Below are 23194 nucleotides of genomic sequence, written 5' to 3'. Positions count from 1 at the left end.
TTTAGTTCCCAGCTTCCCAAAGATAATCCATAATTGATCACATTTTCTATGCTGTTGTGGAAGTTAGAAATTTGCGGGATCAGTGAATCTACATCATTCTAACAAGAACTTGCACCGTTTTATATTGCAAAATCTTAGTGGGCACTTTATAGGAGCTTAAAATATTACAAAACACTTAATAGGAGTATTATCAGAGTATAAATAGGAGTATCAACTAAAAATTGATGGGTTTATAAACTATACTTTAAGACACATACCAAAAACGTGCTTAAGTAGATTTTAAGGCATGTCTTAAAGTTCAAGAGAGAAGTGGGGAAGTTTTGGGAAGTAATTTCAGAATTTTGGAATAACTGAAGACATTACTGTCAATAATGATTGTGGAGAATGTACAGAAATACAGAACAAGTATTTTTCCATTTTTAAGGGAGGCATATTGGAGTAGTGGTTAGGGCAATGCTGATATAGACCAGTGACAGGGGTTCATTTCCCGCCACTGTGTAAGGACTTTCTATCTTCTCCCCATGATCTTGTGGGTTCCCGCCAGGTACTCCGGTTTCCTGCCACACTCCAAGGGCCTATGCATTAGTAGGATATGAGTGTGGTTGGGTGGCGCAGGCTTGTTGGGCCAGAGGGGCCTCTAAATTTATATTCATTCACCATCTGTTCGCTTAAACTCTACAAGTCTTTGAAACTTCTCTGTATCCTCACAGCCCGGTGTGCCACATAGCTTTACAGTAACTCCAAACCTGTATATACTCTACTTGGATCTCTTATCCAGTTCATTTGTTATGGATTGTACACAGCTGGAAACCCCACCCAATCCCTGCAACACTGTGGTAGTCGGAATCCCACATGATTGAGTCCTGGGATGGCAGGACTTTTGTATGATGAAAGACTGGATCGACTAGGCTTGTACTCTGGAATTTAGAAGATTGAGGGGGGATCTGATTGAAACGTATAAAATTCTAAAGGGATTGGACAGGCTAGATGCAGGAAGATTGTTCCCGATGATGGGGAAGTCCAAAACGAGGGATCACCGTTTGAGGATAAAGGGGAAGCCTTTTAGGACCGAGATGAGGAAAAACTTCTTCACACAGAGAGTGGTGAATTTGTGGAATTCTCTGCCACAGGAAACAGTTGAGGCCAGTTCATTGGCTATATTTAAGAGGGAGTTAGATATGGCCCTTGTGGCTAAAGGGATCAGTGGGTATAGAGAGAAGGCAGGTACAGGGTTCTGAGTTGGATGATCAACCATGATCGCACTGAATGGCGGTGCAGGCTCGAAGGGCCGAATGGCGTACTCCTGCACCTATTTTCTATGTTTCTATGAAAATAAGATGAAGGTAATTCTTACTCTTTTCGGACAGTCCTTAATACAGGCTGGTTTATTACTGCGTAAACTAATTTTGTTGAGTGATATTTTACGTCAAAGGCCTTCTGAAGGTCTAAATCCATAATGTTAACCAGTTCGACCTGACCTATTCTGGTAGTTAAAACCTCAAATAGTTATAACAGATTTGTCACACATGAATTCCCTTGCATACATCTATGCTAACTGCCCAATCCTATTATTTTCTAAATACCTTGTTGCCACTTTCTCAATAATAGATTCAATATGCTCATATTAATTTCAGGTAATTGTTCCTTTTACATGCAACTCTTACAATTGTGTTTCTGTTTCTCATTAGCCTACTACACGCCCTTTCTTTATCGATGATGTGGATCTTTGCTGAATTATGAAAATTTCTCAACCTTCTGGTTGGCGGGGAGGTTGTTTGTTTCTTTCTGCTACGTCAGTTTTAACTTCTCTCTATACCGGGACTGAACTGCTTGTCCATTTTTTTTTTGGCTTAAAGGCATATACAGGTTTCCCAGTTTACAAACATACGAGAGAACTGTGGTATCAAGCTGCTGGCTGCTCTAGGCATCCTCTGCTGTCTGGGAACCTGGTTGGGGACTCCTTTTCCAGCTTTAAGTCAGAATCAGAATCAGGCTTATTATCACTGGGATGCGTTGTGAAATTTGTTAACTTAGGAGTTATGAATAGTTCACAGGTATGGAACTCTTCCATAACCTGGGGACAACCTGTATACTCCAAATTAAGCCATTTCATGCTTTGAACTTCCTTTGCTTTGTTTGGATTTAATCTGTTTTCGATTTGAACTAAATAATTAGGGATGTTCAAATAAAATTCTGTCATAATATAATTCTTGTTTCCTAAAAGCCTCTTAATTACCAGAACTTCAGTGAACTCTTTCACACTACACAATACTAGATCTAAAATAGCCTTTCTTGGATGAGTTCCTCTTCTCACTCTCTTCTCACTGCTGCCATCATGAAAAAGGTCCAGGAGCCTCAGGACTCTCACCACCAGGTTCAGGAACAGTTATCACCCCTCAACCATCAGGCTTTTGAACCAAAGGGGATAACTTCACTCACCCCCATCACTGAAATGTTCCCACAATCAATGGACTCAAGGACTCTTCATCTCATGCTCTTGATATTTAATGCTTATTTATTTATTTATTCATTCAGTCATTCACTCATTCATTCTTTTTATATTTGCACAGTTTATTGTCTTCTGCAGTCTGGTTGAACGCCCTAGTTGGGGACTCTTTCGTTGATTCTGTTATGGTTATTTTTCTATAGATTTATTGAGTACGTCTACAAGAAAATGTCTCTGAGGGTTTTATATGGTGACATAAATGTACCTTGATAATAAAATTACTTTGAACTTCGAACATACTGATCTGGAAAATTATCACTCCTTTATATTATTCCTAATTTGGTTTGCACCATCTTTATATGTAGTTTAAAGTCTTCCATGACTATTTGAATTATCATTGTTAATACAGTGTATAATATTGTGCCCTGCACTTTTACCACAGTTTGGGGGCCTTGAGACAAAATGATTGTTCTTCTATGTGACAATCACAACTGACCTACACTCTTTTCCAAGCGTTGCTGCATTTGGTTTATTGACATTTCTTACCCAGGATATTTTACCACTTGTCATCTTCTAATGATGAGCAGAAACCGGATATCTGACCTGGAAGCTGCCTGGGTTGCATGGCACTTAACTGCGTTCGATGAAGGTAGATGACTTGGCAGAGGTGCATGCTGATCAAGGGAGTAGCAACCTTTCGGTGGGTCCATGCATCAATCAAACTGGTCATTTCTGGGGCATTGAATTCCTGTGTAGCTTAGCATCCTGGTGGAATCAACAGCCCATGGTCCCTACTTCCATCTGTCCTCGTAATTCCAGTACAAGTCAACATTTGGAGAGCAAGACAAATGTGAAGATTATTATGCTGCTGTTTTGTAATTTCAACTGCACTTGATACTATAAAATTGGTCATTTCTTTGTTCTATTTATATAAAACTGAGTTTATAGTAATTATTTTTATCAGGGACAAATTTATTTCGACACTTACTTATAATCTTGCACTTAACTACTTGAAAAATAAAGCTTTCTAGTGTGTTATTTTGGATCTGCCAGCTTCCAATTTTAGTCCTAATGCAGAGTTAATTGGAAGCTATGAAGTTAATTATAATGGGTGTTGCCTGCTACTGTGCATAATATTAAAAGCTATAATTTAAAGATGAGTAGGCATGAAAGATAATATTCAGTGTAAGAATCCGAGTATATAACAATGGGTTATTTAAGCATTTAACCTGTTGGTTCATTTGGGAGACCCATGGAAGGCTAGAAAAGAAATTCTGGGAGCCCAGAGATGTTTTATTTGCATCATTGTCAGCCGCAGGTGAGGTTCCTACAGCCTGGAGGGTAGCAAGTGTTGTACTTTTATTCAAGAAGTGTGGCAAAGAAAATCTGAGGATCAATAAGTCTAACACCTTTGTTAGAGGATTCAGAGCAATAAGACAGTCATATGCCCAGTGGCCATGTTGTTAGATACACCAGTACGCCTTGTTAATACAAATATCTAATCAGCCAATCATGTGGCAGCAACTCAGTGCATAAAAGCATGCAGACATGGTCAAGAGGTTCAGTCATTGTTCAGACCAAACATCTGAATGGGGTTCTACGTGACTTTGATCGTGGGAGGATTGCTGGTGCCGGGTGCAGTGGTTTGAACATTTCAGAAACTGCTGATCTCCTGGGATTTTCACGCACAATGATCTCTAGAATTTACAGAGAATGGTGCAAGAAACATAAAACACCCTGTAAGCGGCAGTTCTGTGGGCAAAGTTACCTTGTTATTGAGAGGTCAGAGGAGAGTGACCAGACTGGTTCAAGCTGGCAGGAAGGCAATAGTAACTCAAATAACCACACATTACAACAGTGGTGTGCAGAAGAGCATCACTAAACGCACAACCTTGAAGTTGATGGGTTACAGCAGTAAAAGACCATGAACAGATGAAGTGATCACTGACTGTATATCTGGAAAGACAGGAGATGATGAGGGGTAGTCTGCATGGTTTTGTCCATGTGAGATCATGTCTTACAAAATTATAATGACATGACCAAGAAAGTCAATGAGACTAGGGTGGTAGACGTTATTTATATGAACATCAGTAAGGCCTTTGATAAGGTTCAGCATGATTGGCTGAAAGGCATGGAATCCAGTGGACAATGAAGAAGGTTAACAAAGATTACAGGAGTAGTTTAATCAGCTGAATACATGGGCTGAGGAATAGCAAATGGAGTTTAATTCAGGAAAGTGTGAGGTGTTGCTGTTGGAAGGTCAAATCCAAGTCGAACTTTCACAATAAATGACAGGGCCCCGAAGGCGTATTGTACAGCAGAGGGATCTTGGAGTGCAAGTGCATGGTTCCCTGAGTGTGGGGAGAAGGCTTTTGGCACACTGCCCTTCATAATTCAGGGCGTTGAGTATAGAAGCTGGGAAGTGATGACGCAGTTGTTCAGGATGCTGGTGAGGCCGCACTTGCGGTATTGTGTTTAGTTTTGTTATAGGAAAGATGCCATTAAACTGAAAAGAGTGAAGGTATACAAGGATGTTGCCAAGACTTGAGGAACTGAATTAGGGAGAGTTTGGAAGGGCAGGAACGTTATTCCTTAGAGCATAGGAGACTATGAGGTATCTCACAGAGGTTTATATAATTACGAGGGACTTAGACAGGGTGAACACACTAAGTCTTATTCCCCAGGTTGGGGGATTAAAAACTGCAGGGCACAAGTTTAAGGTGAGAGAGGAAAGATTTAATAGGAGCTTGAGGGGCAACTTTTTTTTACACAAACAGTGGTGTCTATGTAGAATGAGCTGCCAGAGTAAGTGGTTGAGGTAGGCACAATAACAATTTCTAAAAGGTGTTTGACAGTACATGGATTGGAAAGGTTTAAAAGGTTACTGGCCAAATGCCGGAAAATGGAACTAACTTGGATGGGGATCTCGCCATGGACCATTTGGGTCAGTTTCTGAGGTATATAACTCAATTTTCACTATACCATATACCAAACCAATTCCATATATTGAGCGTTATCCCCCATGTCACATTAAATACATCCCGTATGTTCCCCATGTCACAGTAAATATATGACTAGCATACATTTATTAATCTCAGATTTACAATAACTAATTGGTTTAATGTCAATTACCATTTGTGGTAGTTGCCTAGAATCTGCTGCCAGGGAAAGTGATGAAGCAGGTAACAACAGCAACTGCTGAAAGTCATTTTGACAAACCCTTGGATGGACGGGGATTGGGGTGATCTTGACCACAGACAGACAGATGTGCAGTTTAAATTGGTGTCACAGTTGGCACAGACACATTTTAGACCGAAGGACTTGTTCATGTACCGCACTGTTCCATGTTCTCCCCCATCCTGGACACCCTCACCAGTAGAGGTAGTGTCTTTCCATCCAAAGCGTTCCTCTTAATTTCTGAAAACTTCAGTAAAGACACTGTTCACTTCATTGGATCATCTGAATATGAAAAAATATCATTGAATTCCAAAGCAACACATAAAACGCCGGAGGAACGCAGCAAATCAGGCAGCATCCATGGAAACGAGTAAACAGTCGACGTTTCGGGCCGAGACCCCTCATCAGGACCAGAGAGGAAGGAGGAGGGAGTAAGAAGGTGAGGGGAGGGGAGGAAGTAGTACAAGGTGGCAGGTGATAGGTGAAACTGGGAGAGGGAGAGAGGGTGAAGTAAAAAGCTGTAAAGATGATTGTTGAAAGAGATAAAGGGCCGGAGAAGGGGGGACCTGATAGGAGAGGGTAGAAGACCACGGAAGAAAGGGAAGCTGGAGGAGGACCAGAGGCAGGGGATGGGCAGGTAAGGTGATAAGGTGAGGGAAACAGGAATGGGGAATGACGAAGGGGGCGGGGCAATTAATGGAAGTGTGCTTAAGACATTGCCTAATATCGTGTTAAATGAACTAGTGAAAGGATGTAAGTTTGATTTGGTGTTGTTTTTGTTACTGAACTTCATAATGTGCTTAATGCAGTACTATCATCAAACCATGACCTAATATGGGTTTGAATTTAACCTGCACTGATTTGTTTGAATTGACTAAAATACTTAGAACCTCAGAGAGACAATACTGATGTTCACAGGAGATGGAGGTGGTGCAGGTAAGTTCAAAATGACCAAAGAAGATCAAGGCAAAAAAATGAGATTACAGAAAAACAACGAATGAATGCCAAAATTGCAGAGGAAATGGTTTATTTATTTATAGGCACAGGCCTAACATGATAGTATGCCAACAGTTTATTTATAGTCAGAAAGCTGATAGCAAATGAAGAGATGATTGGGAACATTAATGATCCTCTTATCTGTACTTTCAGTCTAGAAGCCTCAGCTCCAATGTATGCCTTTATTGTCTCCCTTCTTCCATGTAAACTGAACAGCTTCTTTTCCTCCTTAAGTGAGAAGAAGTAAACCTTTGCTACATTCAAGTGCTTTGGAGCATATTTGAGTATACGTACAGTATATTTTACACTTCACACCTCCACTCACTGTAGGATCTTCACTGAAGACAGCTTGTATTGTTTTAAAAAAAAGCCAGCATTTTTTTTTGAGAGGATGTCCTATGGTTCAGCTCTCAGATTTAAGCCCCACACCTTTAATCCTTGATACCCACCCTCTATTTCCCTCTCTGACCTTTTAGTTCTTCTCAGTTGCCTATTACTTCCCCCCCGAGTCCCCTCCTCCTACGGTCCACTCTCCTTTCCTGTCAGATTATTTCCTCACCAGCCCTCGGCCTTTCCCCACCCACTTGGCTTCGCTTATCACCTTCCAGCTAGCCTCCTTCCCCTCCCCCCTACCTTTTTATTCTGGCACCTTCCCCCTTCTTACCCGGTACTGGCCTGAAAAGTCAACTATTTACTCTTTTCCATAGCTACTGCATGACCAGCTGGCTTCCTCCAGCATCTTGCGTGTGTTGCTTTGATTTTTTGTTGTTGTTGTCAGAATTGCACATTTTTGTTGTTTTTAAAATTTAGGGCATCGGCCTATATGAAACTTATTCCTTGGCACATAGCGATGATAAGTGATATATTCCAAGTTCCTCTCAATCTTATGGGAGTGTCATGGGGGAGGGGCAGCAAGGGGCAAAGGAATGGCATTGCTTTATTATGGTCACGTGTACCAAGATCCAGGGAAAAGCTTGTCTTGCATACTGTTCGTACAGATCAAATCATTACACAGTGCATTGAGCTAGAATAAGGTAAAAAAAATAATAATGCAGAATAAAGTATAAAAGCTATTGAAAAAAGTGCAGGGCAGGTAGATGATAAAGGGCAAAACCATAATGAGATGGATTGTGAGTCCAAGATGTCTTAATGTTCAAGGGTCTGCTAACTGTGGATAGAAACTATCCTTGATCTTGGTGGTATTGCCCGATGGGAGGGGATAGCATGTCCAGGATGGGTAGAGTCTTTGATTACGCTGGCTGCTTTACTGAGGCAGTGAGAAGTACAGACAGTCTATAGAGGGGAGACGTAACATGCTGAGCTGTGTCCATGACCATCTGCAATTTTTTGTGGTCACGTGCAAAGCAGCTGCCATACCAAGCTGCTATGCATCTAGACAGAGTGCTTTCTTTGGTGCATCAATAAAAATTGGTAAGAATCGGCAACAGGGATATGCCCAATTTCCTCAGCCTCCTGAGGGAAGCAGAGGTGTTGCTGAGCTCCTTGGCCTTGGCTCTCTATCCCTTTCCTGCTGTTATTTGAGATCTGGTCCACTACACTGGTATCATTTGCAAACTTGTAGATGGTGTGCACTCTGGGGACAAATGTCTAGAGTATATCTGGCAAGTGCTGGGTCAGGTTGCTGGCCAAGACTTTTACACTCCTTGATACCCTGGACCTCCGAGAGGACCACTACTTTGTCGTGGTTTGGAGGCTTGCATGCCTCAGTGACCGGGAGAGGAATATTGGCTGGAGTCAGGGCTTTATGCTTTGGCTCTTGGTAGAGTCACCCATGCTAAACACGTCAACAGGCAGAGAACAGACTAAGAGTGGTCCACCGGTCCTCCAGGCTAGGGGGTTCAGCTCAGGGCTGACAACCCTGACTGGTAAAACAAATTTATTACAGAAACAGCAACGAAGATTCCTTCTACATCTGAGTGCGACAGTTTTCCTGAGTCTCCACCCAGGTCTTGCAGGGCTGACAGTAGTGGAAACTGAGAGGAAGCTTCTGACGTGATGAAGGAAGCCCTGAACACTGCCAGAGACGGAGGACCTTCATTGCTGCCCTAAACACCAGCGGTGTAACAGGCAGGAAGTGATATCCTGGAGAAGGTGGGACACTATCAAATCTTCAAGTGTATCAACAGGAGAGATGTGGAGGTGATGTAGGTTCTCATGACAGTACCTAGGACTTGGTATTAAAAATAAGGGATAATCATTTAATATGGAGATAAGGGAATGTTATTTTTGAAAAGATCATGAGCCTTTAGAACATTTTCTCAGAGACAAGTGGAATCAGAGTCTATAAACGGGTAGAAAGATTCTTGATGTTAGACTTAAAATTTCACTGTGGGTAGACAGGACTTCATGGCTGAAGTCATAATGATTTCAGCCGTGATCCTATTAAATAGCAGAGTGGATCTGAGGAGCTGAATCGCCTCTCACTTTATATCTTCATATGTAACAAAAATTAATTAGCGGAAGGGTGGGGCAAGAGCTGGCAAGCAGTAGGTCATTCCTGGTAACACACATCAAAGCTGCTGGTGAACGCAGCAGGCCAGGCAGCATCTCTAGGAAGAGGTACAGTCGATGTTTCAGGCTGAGACCCTTTGTCAGGACTAACTGAAGGAAGAGTGAGTAAGAGATTTGAAAGTTGGAGGGGGAGGGGGAGATCCAAAGCAGGTCTTTCCTGGTGATGGGTGGGTTGGCAGGCAGAGTCAGGTTGGAGTGGGAAGGGTAGAGATCGTGATGGAGTGGGAGGTCACAGATGAAGGCGAGAAAGGGCTGCAGGTTATGGAATAAGATAAGAAAGGAAGTTGAGGAGTAGAACCAAATAAGGGGTGTCTGGGCAGATGGGAACAGTGGGGGAGGGGACACAGTGGGAGGAGTGGGCAGATGGAGCAGGAGGGGGAGAGTAAAGAAACTGGGTGATATGTGTCTGTGGTGGTTGAAGAGAGAAGTGTGTGCGAGGAGAGCTGGACAGATCAGAAGGGGGGAGAGAGAGAGAGAGAGAATGGGACAGAAGGGGAACAGTTTAATTCAAATTAAGTTTTTGGATTACCCAGGTAGAATGTGAAGTGCTGTTTCAGTTTGCATTTGGCTTCACCCTGGTAAAAGAGGAGACCAAGATCAGACGTGTGGGTGTGAGAATGAGAAGGGGAATTAAAATGGCTGGAAACCATGAGCTCCAGATGACAATTCCAGGCAGAGCACAGGTGCTCAGTTAAGTGCTTGCCAAACCGGCAATGTAGGACATGGAACACAGAACATTACAGCACAGTAGAGGCTCTTCAGCCACAATGTTGTTCCAACCCTTTAACCTACTGTGTGATCAGTCTAACCCCTCCCTCCCGCATAGCCCTCCAGTTTTCTATCATCCATGGACCCATCTAAGAGTTTCTTAATTATTCCCAATGTATCTGCCTCCACCAGGCCCTCCAACAGTGCGTTCCACATACCCACCACGCTCTACTACCTCTGACATCTCACCAATACTTCCCTCCAATCACCTTAAAATTATGGCCTCCCATACTCGCCATTACTGTAAAAGGAAAAAGGCGCTGGCTGCCATAAAGCACTAACCACAGAGACCATCTAGTTCTGGCTCGACCCCATCGACCCGCATCCAGATCATAGCCCTCCATACCCCTCGCATCCAGGTACTTATCCAAGCTTTGCTTAAATATTGCAATCAAACCCACTTCCACCACTCCTGCTGGCAGCTCATTCCACACTTGCACCACCCCCTGAGTGAAGACGTTCCCCCTCAGTTCTTCTTAAACATTTCACCCCCAACCTGCAACCTCCAGTTCTAGTCTCACCAACATGCTTGCATTTACCCTTCGTTATGTGCCATGTTGTATGACACAGGCAATCGTGGTCTTTCCAGGACCAGGATTGTCTTGCCATTTTTTCCCGACATAAATGGTTTACCATTGCCTTCTTCTGGGCAGTGTCTTTACAAGACAGGTGACCGTTCCCATTATGAATACTCTTCAGGGATTGGCTGCCTGGCGTCAGTGGTTATAACCAGGGCTTGTGATATGCACCAGTTGCTCATATGACCATCCACCACCTGGTCCCCTGAGATCACCTGACCCTGATCGGGGCAGGAGGGTAGTTAAGCGGGTGCTATACCTTGCCCTATGGTGACCTGCAGGCTAGTGGAGGGAAGGACCACCTTACACCTTATTTGGTAGAGATGTATCTCCACCCCACCATCCATAATCTATCTATACCCTTATAATCCTGTCTGCTCTGTCAATGCACCTTACCCTCTTTTACACCTCTATCAAGTCACATTTCATCGTCCTTCGTTCCAAAGAGAAAAGTTCTAACTTGCTCAACTTTTCCTCTTAAGACTTGTAGTGGTGGATTTCAGTGAGAACGTTCTTCTGAAGACATGGATGTTTCACACATCTTTCTTTATTTCGGGTACTTATTTACTTACTGTCCGTTACACCACTGGTGTTTAGGGCAGCAATGAAGATCCTCCATCTCTGGCGGTGTTCAGAGCTTCCTTCATTGTGTCAGCAGCTCCCTCTCGGTTTTGACTACCATCAGTCATGCAAGTCCCGGGTGGAGACTCAGGAATAACGTCACAGGGAAGGATTCTTCATTGCTGATTCTGTAACTATTTTGTTTTACCAGTCAGGGTTGTTAGCTCTGAACTGAAGCACCGAAGTTGGAGTAATTTAGGTTATTTGCTCCACAAATTTTGTGAGTAGATTTGGTACTCTGTTCCCTCTCTCCTCCTTCCTTCTGTGCCTTCCTCCATTTTTCTGGTAGTTTGTCTTGTTCTGCTCAATTTCACCATCAAACTGTGTTGTAAGACAATCTGCCCTCTGGCACCCTTGCCAGAGAGCAACAGGCTTGCAAAGTCAGAATTAGAAACACTGCATCTGCCGTTCCCTGTAGGTTATCTAGAACTTGAAAATATCAAACACAGAACTGCAGTGAGAACCAGAAGAAAGCAATCTGCAACTAACTTTTGTGTAATTGATAGTCATTTAATTAAGGATAGTGAGAGGGACTTCTTGAAGGTAAGAACACATTCTGCCATGCCCACCAAAAAGAGGACGTGAATCGGAGCATTAGACCTCAAAGTCACAGCGCTGTTTCGAAATCGGATTGCTTGCTAGTTAACAAATTAGGATGCACAGAAATCTTAGCATGATATTTACAGAATTCTTATATTCACAATAGTGTATAGTTAACAAAAAGCTCTGTGATGGGAGTATTAACACTGGTTAAAATATTCAAAATAAAAGGAACTTTTTAATCACTTCTCTGCTTAAAAATATTCCTATGACGTGTGTTTGTTGAGCATTTGTCATGATAAAAGTATTAGCACTGTTTTCCATTGTAGGCATGTTGCTGGCAGTCGAATTGACTATTGATTTGCTGAATGAGTAATACAGCAATTCCAAGCCTCAGCTGCAGGCCGTTCCGCTCAGTGAAATGGTCCTCAGACTCACCCAGATAATCCATTTTCTCATTACCGTTGCCTCCTTTCTTCCGCTGTCCAAGAAAAACCTTTGACTTAACCGCTTTGAGAATGCAAGTTAGTGCTGTTGTGCATCTTTTTACATTTTTACTTAACTCTGCATTTCCCGTCTATTTGCGATGTGAAGGAAGCTAATGTCTTTGGCAGCCACTATGTTTTTGTAGGCAGCACAGAAATGTAGTGGTTAGTGCATTGCTTCACAGGCCGAGCTTTTACCGACTGGGGTTCAATTCCCGCCACAGCCTGTAGGGAGTTTGGACCTTCTCCCCGTGGCTGTATGGGTTTCCTCCGGTTTTTCTCCTCATTCCGAAGATGTACGGGTTAAGGTTAGTGAGTTGTGGGCATGCTGTGTTGCTGCCAGAAACCTGGCGACACTTGCTTTTACTTGATGCAAATGCAGCATTCATTGTATATTACGACGTACACGTGACAAATAGAGCTAATCTTTAAATCCTTTCTAAACTCAGCAAGGCATAAATATGTATGTCAAGTGGATTGATTTTGAATGTTTTTCACACAATTGCTTGAAACAAAAATGCATGTAACTATCACATAAGAGATAGGAGCAAAATTAGGCCATTCAGTCCATCAATTCCATTCTGCCATTTCATCATGGCTGATCCCGTATCCCATTCAACCCACACACCTGCTCTCTCAACATATCCCTTGATTGAATTGAATTGACTTTATTACTTACATCCTTCATATACATGAGGAGTAAAAATCTTTATGTTACGTCTCTGTCTATATGTGCAATGTGCAAATTATAGTAATTTATGATAAATAGTATGTACATTTATAATAAATAGTATGTATTCTCATGATGCCCCATCATGAGGCATCGGGAGAAACAAAGGGGCAAGTTACACTGGCTCACACCTTGGGCATGGAAGGCAGGGGGAGTGCTCACATTGTCAGCTAAAGTCCTCGTATGATACTAAGCTGTTTGGTTAGTTCTGAATGGCTGTGTATGAATGTTCGTACAAGCTTGCTGGCTTGTTGGAAGGAGCCTGAGCTGCCACTGAGATCACAATGAATGGGGAAACAGTCTTAGCGTTGGTGCGGCAGTGCCCAGAAAGATTTCATTTTCCCTAACCCTTACAAATCCTTCCAAGCCTTGCTTGACTTGCGTTGTCTGTGCTGAGCGGTCTGCTCAACGTCCAGTACCCAATGGCAATCCCAAATCGTATTGCGATCTTTGCAAGGCCTCAGTTAGAATATCAGGATGGAATATTGTCTGAAACAACCTGAGGCACTCACTGAAAAGGCTGGGCGAAAATGGCAGCAGCTGTACTGGGAACGGGGTTGCCACAGTAAGTGGTGTTTATGATATTCTGCTGCACTGTTCCTGCAGGTTAGTCAGAGATAAAAAATCTGAACTGAGCAGAATGGTTATTACGAGGAAATCTGCAGATGCTGGAATTTCAAGCAACACACATAAAAGTTGCTGGTGAACGCAGCAGGCCAGGCAGCATCTCTAGGAAGAGGTACAGTCAACGTTTCGGGCTGAGACCCTTCGTCAGGACTAACTGAAAGAACAGATAGTATTTGAAAGTGGGAAGGGGAGGGGGAGATCCAAAATGATAGGAGGAGGAGGAGGGATGGAACCAAGAGCTGGACCATTGATTGGCAAAAGGGATATGAGAGGATAATGGGACGGGAGGCCGAGGGAGAAAGAAAAGGGGAGGGGTGAAGCCCAGAGGATGGGCAAGGAGTATAGTGAGAGGGACAGAGGGAGAAAAAGGAGAGAGAAAAAGAATATACATATTTTTATATATATATATATATATAAATAACGGATGGGGTACGAGGGGGAAGAGAGGCATTAACAGAAGTTAGAGAAGTCAATGTTCATGCTGTCAGGTTGGAGGCTACCCAGACAGAATATAAGGTGTTGTTCCTCCAACCTGAGTGTGGCTTCACCTTGACAGTAGTGGAGGCCGTGGACAGACATATCAGAATGGGAATGGAACGTGAATTAAAATGTGTGGCCACTGGGTGATCCTGCTTTCTCTGGCGGACAGAGTGTAGGCGTTCAGCGAAATGGTCTCCCAGTCTGCGCCGGGTCTCGCCAATATATATAAGGCTGCATCGGGAGCACTCGATGCAGTATATCACCCCAGCCAACTCACAGGTGAAGTGTCGCCTCACCTGGAAGGACTGTCTGGGGCCCTGAACGGTTATTAGTTCGAGCTACACAAAACAATGGCCAGCTCTCCCGGGAGCTGATGGGCAGACGAGCCTCCTCCAATATCATAGAGATTTCAGATAAGTTATGATATCATTAGGTTATGGGAGACAATTAATTTTTGTATGGGCATTTCTCAAATGTACCTATTCAGCCACTTTAGTAACCCAACCAGAACAAACATACCTTTGCAAACAATTATTCAACAACAGAAGCTGAGAGAGACTATAGAACTTAGTAAGTGTTAAAAAAAATTAATACTCAATCTGTTTTCTGTACTTGCTTTTGCAAGATACTGTCATTATCCTCTCCCTGATGTTAGGAAACATTTCTATTTTGAATATTCGTCAACTTACATTCAGTCCAATAGATGGCAGTGTGGCACAGTATTATGGAGTTCATGAACTGAACTCAATTCACATAAATATTGGCTCAAGGTAACTTCTTACATTTTGTTCTGGTTTCTATCCAACCTGGTTTTTTTTTGTGCTCTTAGATGGTTTAATACCCATTCCCTACTTCCAATAAAACGTATCTAAAATTCTACTGTCCATATCCTAACTCGCACCTGTTCCAGTTCACACATCTCCCAGCTCTCAATACCCCAGTCAGGCAAAATCCTGATTTTAAAATTCTCATGCTTGCTTACAATTCTGTTCAGAACCAAACTCTTCCACTTGTCTGTAATATCCAACCGCCACTAAACACCTCTCATTTTGTCATTTTAACTAGCTGCTCCATCATTGTCAGGAGTAAATTTAGGCCTCAAAGCCCAGACCCATGGAATTTGTTCCCTAAGGTTCCCTGCCTCTCCATCGCTTTCTCCTTCCTTAAGATGTTCTCCAAAACCAGTCATTTTGCACAATCTTTGTCTGTGAAGCACCTGCTCAAGTTGCTCCTTGACAAATTTTGTTTGGGAGATCTCAATATTTTAAATATTCTCTTTAAAAAGAAAACAACAGTACATTTAACAAATGTTAAAATATCAGTATTATTTTCTTTTAATATATAATTAGATGGATAACTTCCTCTGTAAATATGTGATTCTATTAATGTATTTTTATTTTTTATTTATTTAGAGATATTGCACAGTTACAGACCCTTCCCACCAAACGAGCCCACACCGACCAATTACACCCATGTGACCAATTAGCCTACTAACCCGTAGGGCCTTTGGAAAGTCGGAGGAAACCTGCGTACATGGTCATAGCGAGGACATGCAAATTTCTTGTGGGCAGCCCCGGAATTGAACCCGGGTTGTTGATGCTGTGTTAGTGTTACGCTAAATGCTACACTACTGTGAAAATTGCATGTTAACAGTTAAAACTTCTAAGTACTCACATTAATTCCATTGTGCGTCCTTTGTTAAAATCACCATTTATAAATTATGAATCACACTTGCATGACTGAGCTGTTCTATCTTTTACATAGCACCAAAGAAGCTATTTTAAAAAGCTCGAATCATCATTCCTTTTCGAATAGTAAATGTTATCACTATAATTCCTATTCCCGCAGAACATGGATAATAATCTGTCAACTTGGAAAACACTGGAGCAATTCAGTTTGAAGGTAGCAACAGAACTGATAAGATATAGGCAACAGGTGTCTAAAGCAGGGAAGAGGCATAACATATATGGATGGAAGTCTGAATAACACACACAAAATGCTGGAGGAACTCAGCAGATCAGGCAGCACCTATGAAAAGGAATGAAGAGTTGACATTTTAGGCCAAGACCCTTCATCAGGTCTCTTAATCTGATGGAGGGTCTCAGACCCCAATGTTGACTCTTTATTTCTTTTCTGTAGACGCTGCCTGACCTGCTGAATTCCTCCAGCATTTTGTACGTGTTACTCTGGATTTCCAGCATCTGCAAAATCTGTTGTGTTCAGAGGAAAGTCAGTGTTCTTTCTGATGTACCACGTTCAATTTGGGTTTGAATAGATAATCAAGGATACAAATAGTCTGGTCTAACTTAAGGACTTGGTGGAGAGAAAGCTGGAAGATCATTTTGGTTTTCCAAGCATAAGTTGTGAGTCATCTATGCAGAACAAAAAAAATCTGATATCATGTCCGCTATGGAAAAAAAGTGGGATGGTTGAGCCATGTGGACATTGACCTCTGTTCATAAATGATATCCCAAAGGGTCATCACACAGTAATAGGACAACTTGGCACAGCGGGCCCTTTCAGCCCAGTGGGCATGGACCAGCTCTCCGAAAGAGTGAGTCAGTTTGACCATTCAAATTCGCTCTGGCGGGTAATTATTGATTATAATTTAAGGCAATGTATTCCAGATTATTCCAACACACTGTGTACAAAAGCAACTCTCATCCCCATTTAAAAGTTGCTGGGGGAACGCAGCAGGCCAGGCAGCATCTCTAGGAAGAGGTACAGTCGACGTTTCAGGCTGAGACCCTTCGTCAGGACTAACTGAAGGAAGAGCTAGTAAGAGATTTGAAAGTGGGAGGGGGAGGGGGAGATCCAAAATGATAGGAGAAGACAGGAGGGGGAGGGATGGAGCCAAGAGCTGGACAAGTGATTGGCAAAAGGGATATGAGAGGATCATGGGACAGGAGGCCCAGGGAGAAAGACGGGGGGGGGGGAGGGGGGGAAACCCAGAGGATGGGCAAGGGGTATAGAGGAGTATAGTGAGAGGGACAGAGGGAGAAAAAGGAGAGAGAGAAAAAGAGTATATATATATTTAAATTACGGATGGGGTATGAGGGGAAGGAGGGGCATTAATGGAAGTTAGAGAAGTCAATGTTCATACCATCAGGTTGGAGGCTGCCCAGACGGAATATAAGGTGTTGTTCCTCCAACCTGAGTGTGGCTTCATCTTGACAGTAGAGGAGGCCGTGGATAGACATATCAGAATGGGAATGGGACGTCGAATTAAAATGTGTGGCCGCTGGGAATGTAAATGTGTGCCCGGCCTGCTGCATTCCCCCAGCAACTTTTATGTGCATTGCTTGAAATTCCAGCATCTGCAGATTTCCTCGTGTTTTTGTTCTCATCCCCATTTTGTTATTTCCAGTACTTTAAAACTGTCACTTAGTTAACTGTTTCCTTTGGTTCTCCTTTCACACGTCTTCTATATTTGATCATGACCTCCCTTTACTTCTCAGGGGATAAAGCTAGTCACCATGACCCATTAGAAGGATCTGAGAACTCTCCTCCCGTCCTTCTTCCACTCCTGCTTCTTTGATAACTTCGTTCAGTTCTGCCTGTTTCTTCATCCCTGCCATAACTGTTCGGAAGGCAAGAATTTTTACATTACAATTGGATGCAATTTGACCACAGAGGTTCAATCCGAGTAGTAGGCTGAAAGATCACATAGCTTTGTTATTTTCTGCTTCAGCTATTTAGTGCGATGAATACGACCAATATTCCAGCTATTTCTGGCTGGTATCTCATCACTTTCAGATATACATGATGCTGCTTCTGATATATCCTTCTCCACTCCTTATTGTTCCAGGAATGATCCCCTGGTGTGAGATGGTAGAACAAGGGATGTGCCAAGCCTTGAGGTGAGAGATGGTGTAGCGTACGTTCTTTTACCGATACTGATGGTCCATAGCATCGCACGGATGCCCGGTTTTGAGATGTCGAATCCATTTTGAGTCCATCCCATTTATCACTTTTGTTGTGTCAAGTAACATGATATACAGTAAGCAGGGTGTCCTCACAGTGTGAACACAGGGCTTTAGAAACATAGGAACATGGGAAACCTACCCTCATGTCAGTCTATTCACTTGCTACAAACCCATTGTGGCAGCTACATACTTCAGGACACTGAAGCCTGCTCAATTTGTGGGTGTGCTACCAAGCAACTCTTGGTGATGGATATCGATATCCCCCCATCTAGCCTGTGCGCTACATTCTGTCTGAATATAGCATTAATGGTGCAGTTGTGTGGCTTGCCAAGAATTTACTAATCTGAAGTCATATATTGTCAGATGGCAGGTTTCCTCCTCTGAAGAGCATTAGTGAACAAGAAGAGTTCTCGTGATGTTCCAGCGGTTTTCTTGGCCATCATTACTAAGGGTTTAAATTCTATGGTTGCGTTTGCAGGATTTGAGCTCAGTCTCTGTATCATTAATTCAGTTCTCTGGGTTATTAGCCTTGTAATCTAATCATTGTGCCATCACACTATCACTTCATCAGAGGCTTATTTCAATCCACAACCATCGGAGACATAGCAGAGTTACAAGTATGACATGAGGAATTGAAGTGTGAAAGCAGTAGTCATGATTACATTTTGTTGCATTATCCAGGCATATGTATCAAGTTCAAAGTCAAAGCAACACATTGCAAACCTTGGCCTGTGCCATATTTCAGGTGGAAGAGGAGCTACATAATCTTCAACACAACGGATTCTCAGTGAAATGCTTGAAAGTGAATGAGGTACCCCAGTTAGGATGGCTCCAGATGAAAGGTCTCGGCCTGTAGCATTGACTGTCCATTTCTTCTGTAGGTGCTGCCTGATCTGTTGTGTTTCCTCCAGCAGTTGGCATTTTTATTTGCGGAGGATTATATTGATAGATTTATATGAGAAAAAGATGCAAAGAAAATCAGATCATGTTGAACTACAGCATGAACTGTTTTAACTGTATGGTCTGTTTCTGTCCCATATGTGTGATTGTGTATGTAAGTGAAACTCTCCCTCAGAGGGCAAGAAGTGTGGTACATTTGTAGGTAACAACATTAATGAATCATGTGTGCAAGTAATATAATATCTTGTGGTTAACCTGTAACAGTTATACATCCATGTTCTGAAACTCCTGCGAACAACAGGAGATCATCACAGATTCCATCATGGGTGAAGCTTGGCTCACAGGACATCCAAAAACTCCGCCGTTCTGAAAGAAAAATCATGGACAATGCAACTCATAATAAGTCCTAATTTCTTGTTTTGAATGATTTTTTTTATATTGAAAATTGAAACAAAATTAAATGATTGGTTAATAGGCAGGAAATAAAGAGTAGGAACAAATTGGTTATTTTTACGTTGGCTCTCTGTTTCTGGCAGGATGTCACAGAATCAATGGCAGGCTATCAGCTATTTACCATCTATAAAAATAGATGAAAGGGCTGAGTGCATTGTTTCCACGTTTGCTGCTGATACAAAGCTAAGTAGGTATGAAAACTGGGAGGAGGATGCAAGGTCTGCGAAGGAAATAAGACAGGTTAAGTGAGTGGGCAAGAAGGCGGCTGGTAGAATATAATGTGAAATAATCCTGAATCTAATGCAGAAAACTCATAAACTATTCCGTCTGGGTAGCCTCCAACCTGATGGCATGAATATTGACTCCTCAAACTTCCGCTAATGCCCCACCTCCCCCTCAAACCCCATCCACTGTTTATTTATATACACACATTCTTTCTCTCTCTCTCCTTTTTCTCCCTCTGTCCCTCTGACTATACCCCTTGCCCATCCTCTGGGCTTTTCTCCCCCCTCCCCCTTTTCCTTCTCCCTGGGCCTCCTGTCCCATGATCCTCTCATATCCCTTTTGCCAATCACCTGTCCAGCTCTTGGCTCCATCCCTCCCCCTCCTGTCTTCTCCTATCATTTTGGATCCCCCCCTCCCACTTTCAAATCTCTTACTAGCTCTTCCTTCCGTTAGTCCTGACGAAGGGTCTCGGCCCGAAACGTCGATTGTACCTCTTCCTGGAGATGCTGCCTGGCCTGCTGCATTCACCAGCAACTTTTATGTGTGTTGCTTGAAATTCCAGCATCTGCAGATTTCCTTGTGTTTGCGTTTTTAAACTATTAGAAACCTTCCTAGGATGATGAAAAGCTAATAAACCCACGTGTACAGAAGGGTCTTGGAATAGAGCAGGGGTTTCCAACCTTTTTATGCCATGGACACCTCCCCATTAATCAAGGGGTTCGTGGACCCCAGGATGGAAACCCCTGGAATAGAAGTTTGTAAAAAAACAATAAATTGACGTGTGGGTACCACAGGGAAGTAAAATAATGTGTATTAGATATGCATTTAATTCTAAACTGTTTGGAATATATGCTGATGCTGTCCAGGACCCTTCATAAACCCTCACCCATCTACTTCTTGACATCTAATTGGAGACATCATAGATGAGGTACTTAATAAGGAGAGAGTGAGAAGAACTGGCCAATAAGAATTAGAGATTGTTTCAAATGGAACATTCTGAGGAGGGTTGACAGGATTGATATGATAAGGTTAAAATTTCTGGCAAGAGAGCCATGGGGTGGGGATGTGGGACCATGGTTTCAGAACAATGGAAAGGATATGAACAAGGGAACAAGGGAATGTGAATGAGAAATCTGTGAATCTTGGAATTTTCGATCCTGGAGGCTCGGCATATCTTGGTTCTGGAGGGTTGAGCGTATTTAGTGCTGAGATTGTCAGATTTTTGGTCACTAAATCAGCCAAGGAATTTGGGGATTGGGAGAGAATGTAAACTAGTAGATAAAAATCCATTATCTGTTTGATTGAGAAGGAGATTTATGAGTCAAGTAGCTAACTCTTGTATTTGTGTCTCGTAAGATCATAACACATAGGAGCAGAATTAGGCCATTTGGCTCATGAAGTCTGCTCCTCCGTTCCATCGTGGCTGATTTATTATCTCTCTCAACCCCATTCTTCAGCCTTCTTCCCGAGACCTTTGACACCCTTACTAATCAAGAACCTATCAACTTCCACTTTAAATATATCCAATGACTTGACCTCCACAGCCATCTGTGATAGCGAATTCCACATATTGGCCACCCACTGACTAAAGAAATTCCTGCTCCTCTCAGTTCGAAAAAGGACGTCCTCCTATTTTGATGCTGTGCCCTCTCGTCCTAGAGTCCCCCACTATTGGAAGCATCCTCTTCATGTCAAGCTTGTTATGGGACTTACACACTGACTGGAGTTATTCCCTGATCATAGGCAACCCTAACATGTACCGCCTGATAAATCAGAATCTGTAAGTAGCTGCTGTAATTTCTTCTACAGTTTATTATCAGCAACTGCTATGTGAGAAGTTCCAAAAATCTAGAGACCACCTGTGATCAGTGCAGGAGAGGAAATCAAGGATGTGGGTGAGATTCATTCAGAGTTAATTAGGAAAAGCAGAGGCATGGGGCTTTAATTCCAGCAGTAATCACAAAATACCCACTGCAAAAACTTGTAACTCTAAGAATCCTCTTAATCCACAATAACAAATGATATCACAGATAGTTCATCGAGACAGAGATGTCACATTATCCACCTTGCTACAGTGACATTGTAACCAGCCAAAGCACCTCAGATGTGGCTTTCATCTAATTTGGTGGGAGGTGTGAAGGGCTTGAGGCTACACTAGCAGTGCAGCAGGCGGGAAGATTTGTCTCAAATGTAGACGATAAATCCAGTGAGCAGAACAAACGCAGGCAATTCGGAGAGTATGGGAAGGATCAGCTGCATTTACTTTAATGCAAGGAGCCTGACGGGTAAGTCCGCTGAGCTCAGCACATGCAATTACGGTATCATTGTAATCGCCGCCATGTAGTGGTAAAGAGAAGGGCAGAACTGGCAATAAAAAGTTCTGGGGTGAAGAAGCTTCAGGTGTGGCAGAGGGAGATGCAAATGAATAGGAAGAACATTACAGTGGCGCTTAGAAAGGATTTTCTGGAGAGATCATCCAAGTCTATTTGCAAACAAGAGAAGGACAATCAGTTTGCTGGGACAGCGTTCATCCCAGTGGTCGGCAGGAATTAGAGAAACATTTATGCAAGCAAATCACGGCAAAGTATAAATGCAATGGGGTTGTAGTGGGAGGGGATTTTAACTTCCCCAGTATTAGCTTGATTGCCCCAGTGCAAAGAGTTTGGATGGGTTGGACTGTGTTAAGTGCATCAAAGAGAGTTTGGAGACAACATGTAGACAGTGCTACTACTAGAGATGTTGCTGTATGGGCTTCACCTTGGGAAATGAAATTGGGCAGAAGGGTCAAGTGTCAGTGAGGGATCATTTTGCAAATAGTGACCATAATTCTGGACAGTTCAAAGGTAATTGTGAAAAAGGACAAGGTTGTCCCTTAAGAGTGAAGGTCCTAAATTGTTGATATTAATACATAAGAGAGGTCCAGACACAAGTGGAATTGGAGCAGGCGCTTGTGGGTAAAGCAATGTTTGACAAGTGCAAGTCATTTAAAAGATACTTATTAAGCATTCAGGGATAGAATGTTCTGGGAAGGCTGAAAGAAAAGGTGTCAATATTAAGGAACTCCAGGTGGCAAAGGATACTGAATACACAAGAGACTACAGAATCTAGACTACAGAATTGTTATATTAATAGCAAAAGGATAGTGAAGGATAAAATTGGTCCCTTAGAGAATCAGAGTGGACGGCTATGTGCAGAGCCAAAAGAGATGGGGGAGATTTTGAACAATTTCCTTTCTTCGGTATTCACTAAGGAGAAGGATATTGAATTGTGTAAGGTAAAGGAACAAAGAAAGGTAGTTATGGAAAGTATGACGATTAATGAAGAGGAAGTACTGGTGCTTTTAAGGAATATAAAAGTGGATAAGTCTCCGGTTCTGGACAAGATATTCCCTAGGACCTTGAAGGAAGTTAGTGTGGAAATAGCAGGGGCTCTGACAGAAATATTTCAAATGTCATTAGAAATGGGGATGGTGCCGGAGGATTGGCGTATTGCTCATGTGGTTCCATTGTTTAAAAAGGGTTCTAAGAGTAAACCTAGCAATTATCAGCCTGTAAGTTTGATGTCAGTGGTGGGTAAATTGATTTAAAGTATTCTTAGAGATGGTATATATAATTATCTGGATAGACAGGTCTGATTAGGAACAGTCAACATGGATTTGTGCATGGAAGGTCATGTTTGACAAATCTTATTGAATTTTTTGATGAGGTTAC

Source organism: Mobula birostris, chromosome 16, assembly GCF_030028105.1.
Source record: "Mobula birostris isolate sMobBir1 chromosome 16, sMobBir1.hap1, whole genome shotgun sequence".
In the NCBI taxonomy this organism is placed as follows: Eukaryota; Metazoa; Chordata; class Chondrichthyes; order Myliobatiformes; family Myliobatidae; genus Mobula; species Mobula birostris.
This window is presented reverse-complemented; position numbering follows the sequence as displayed.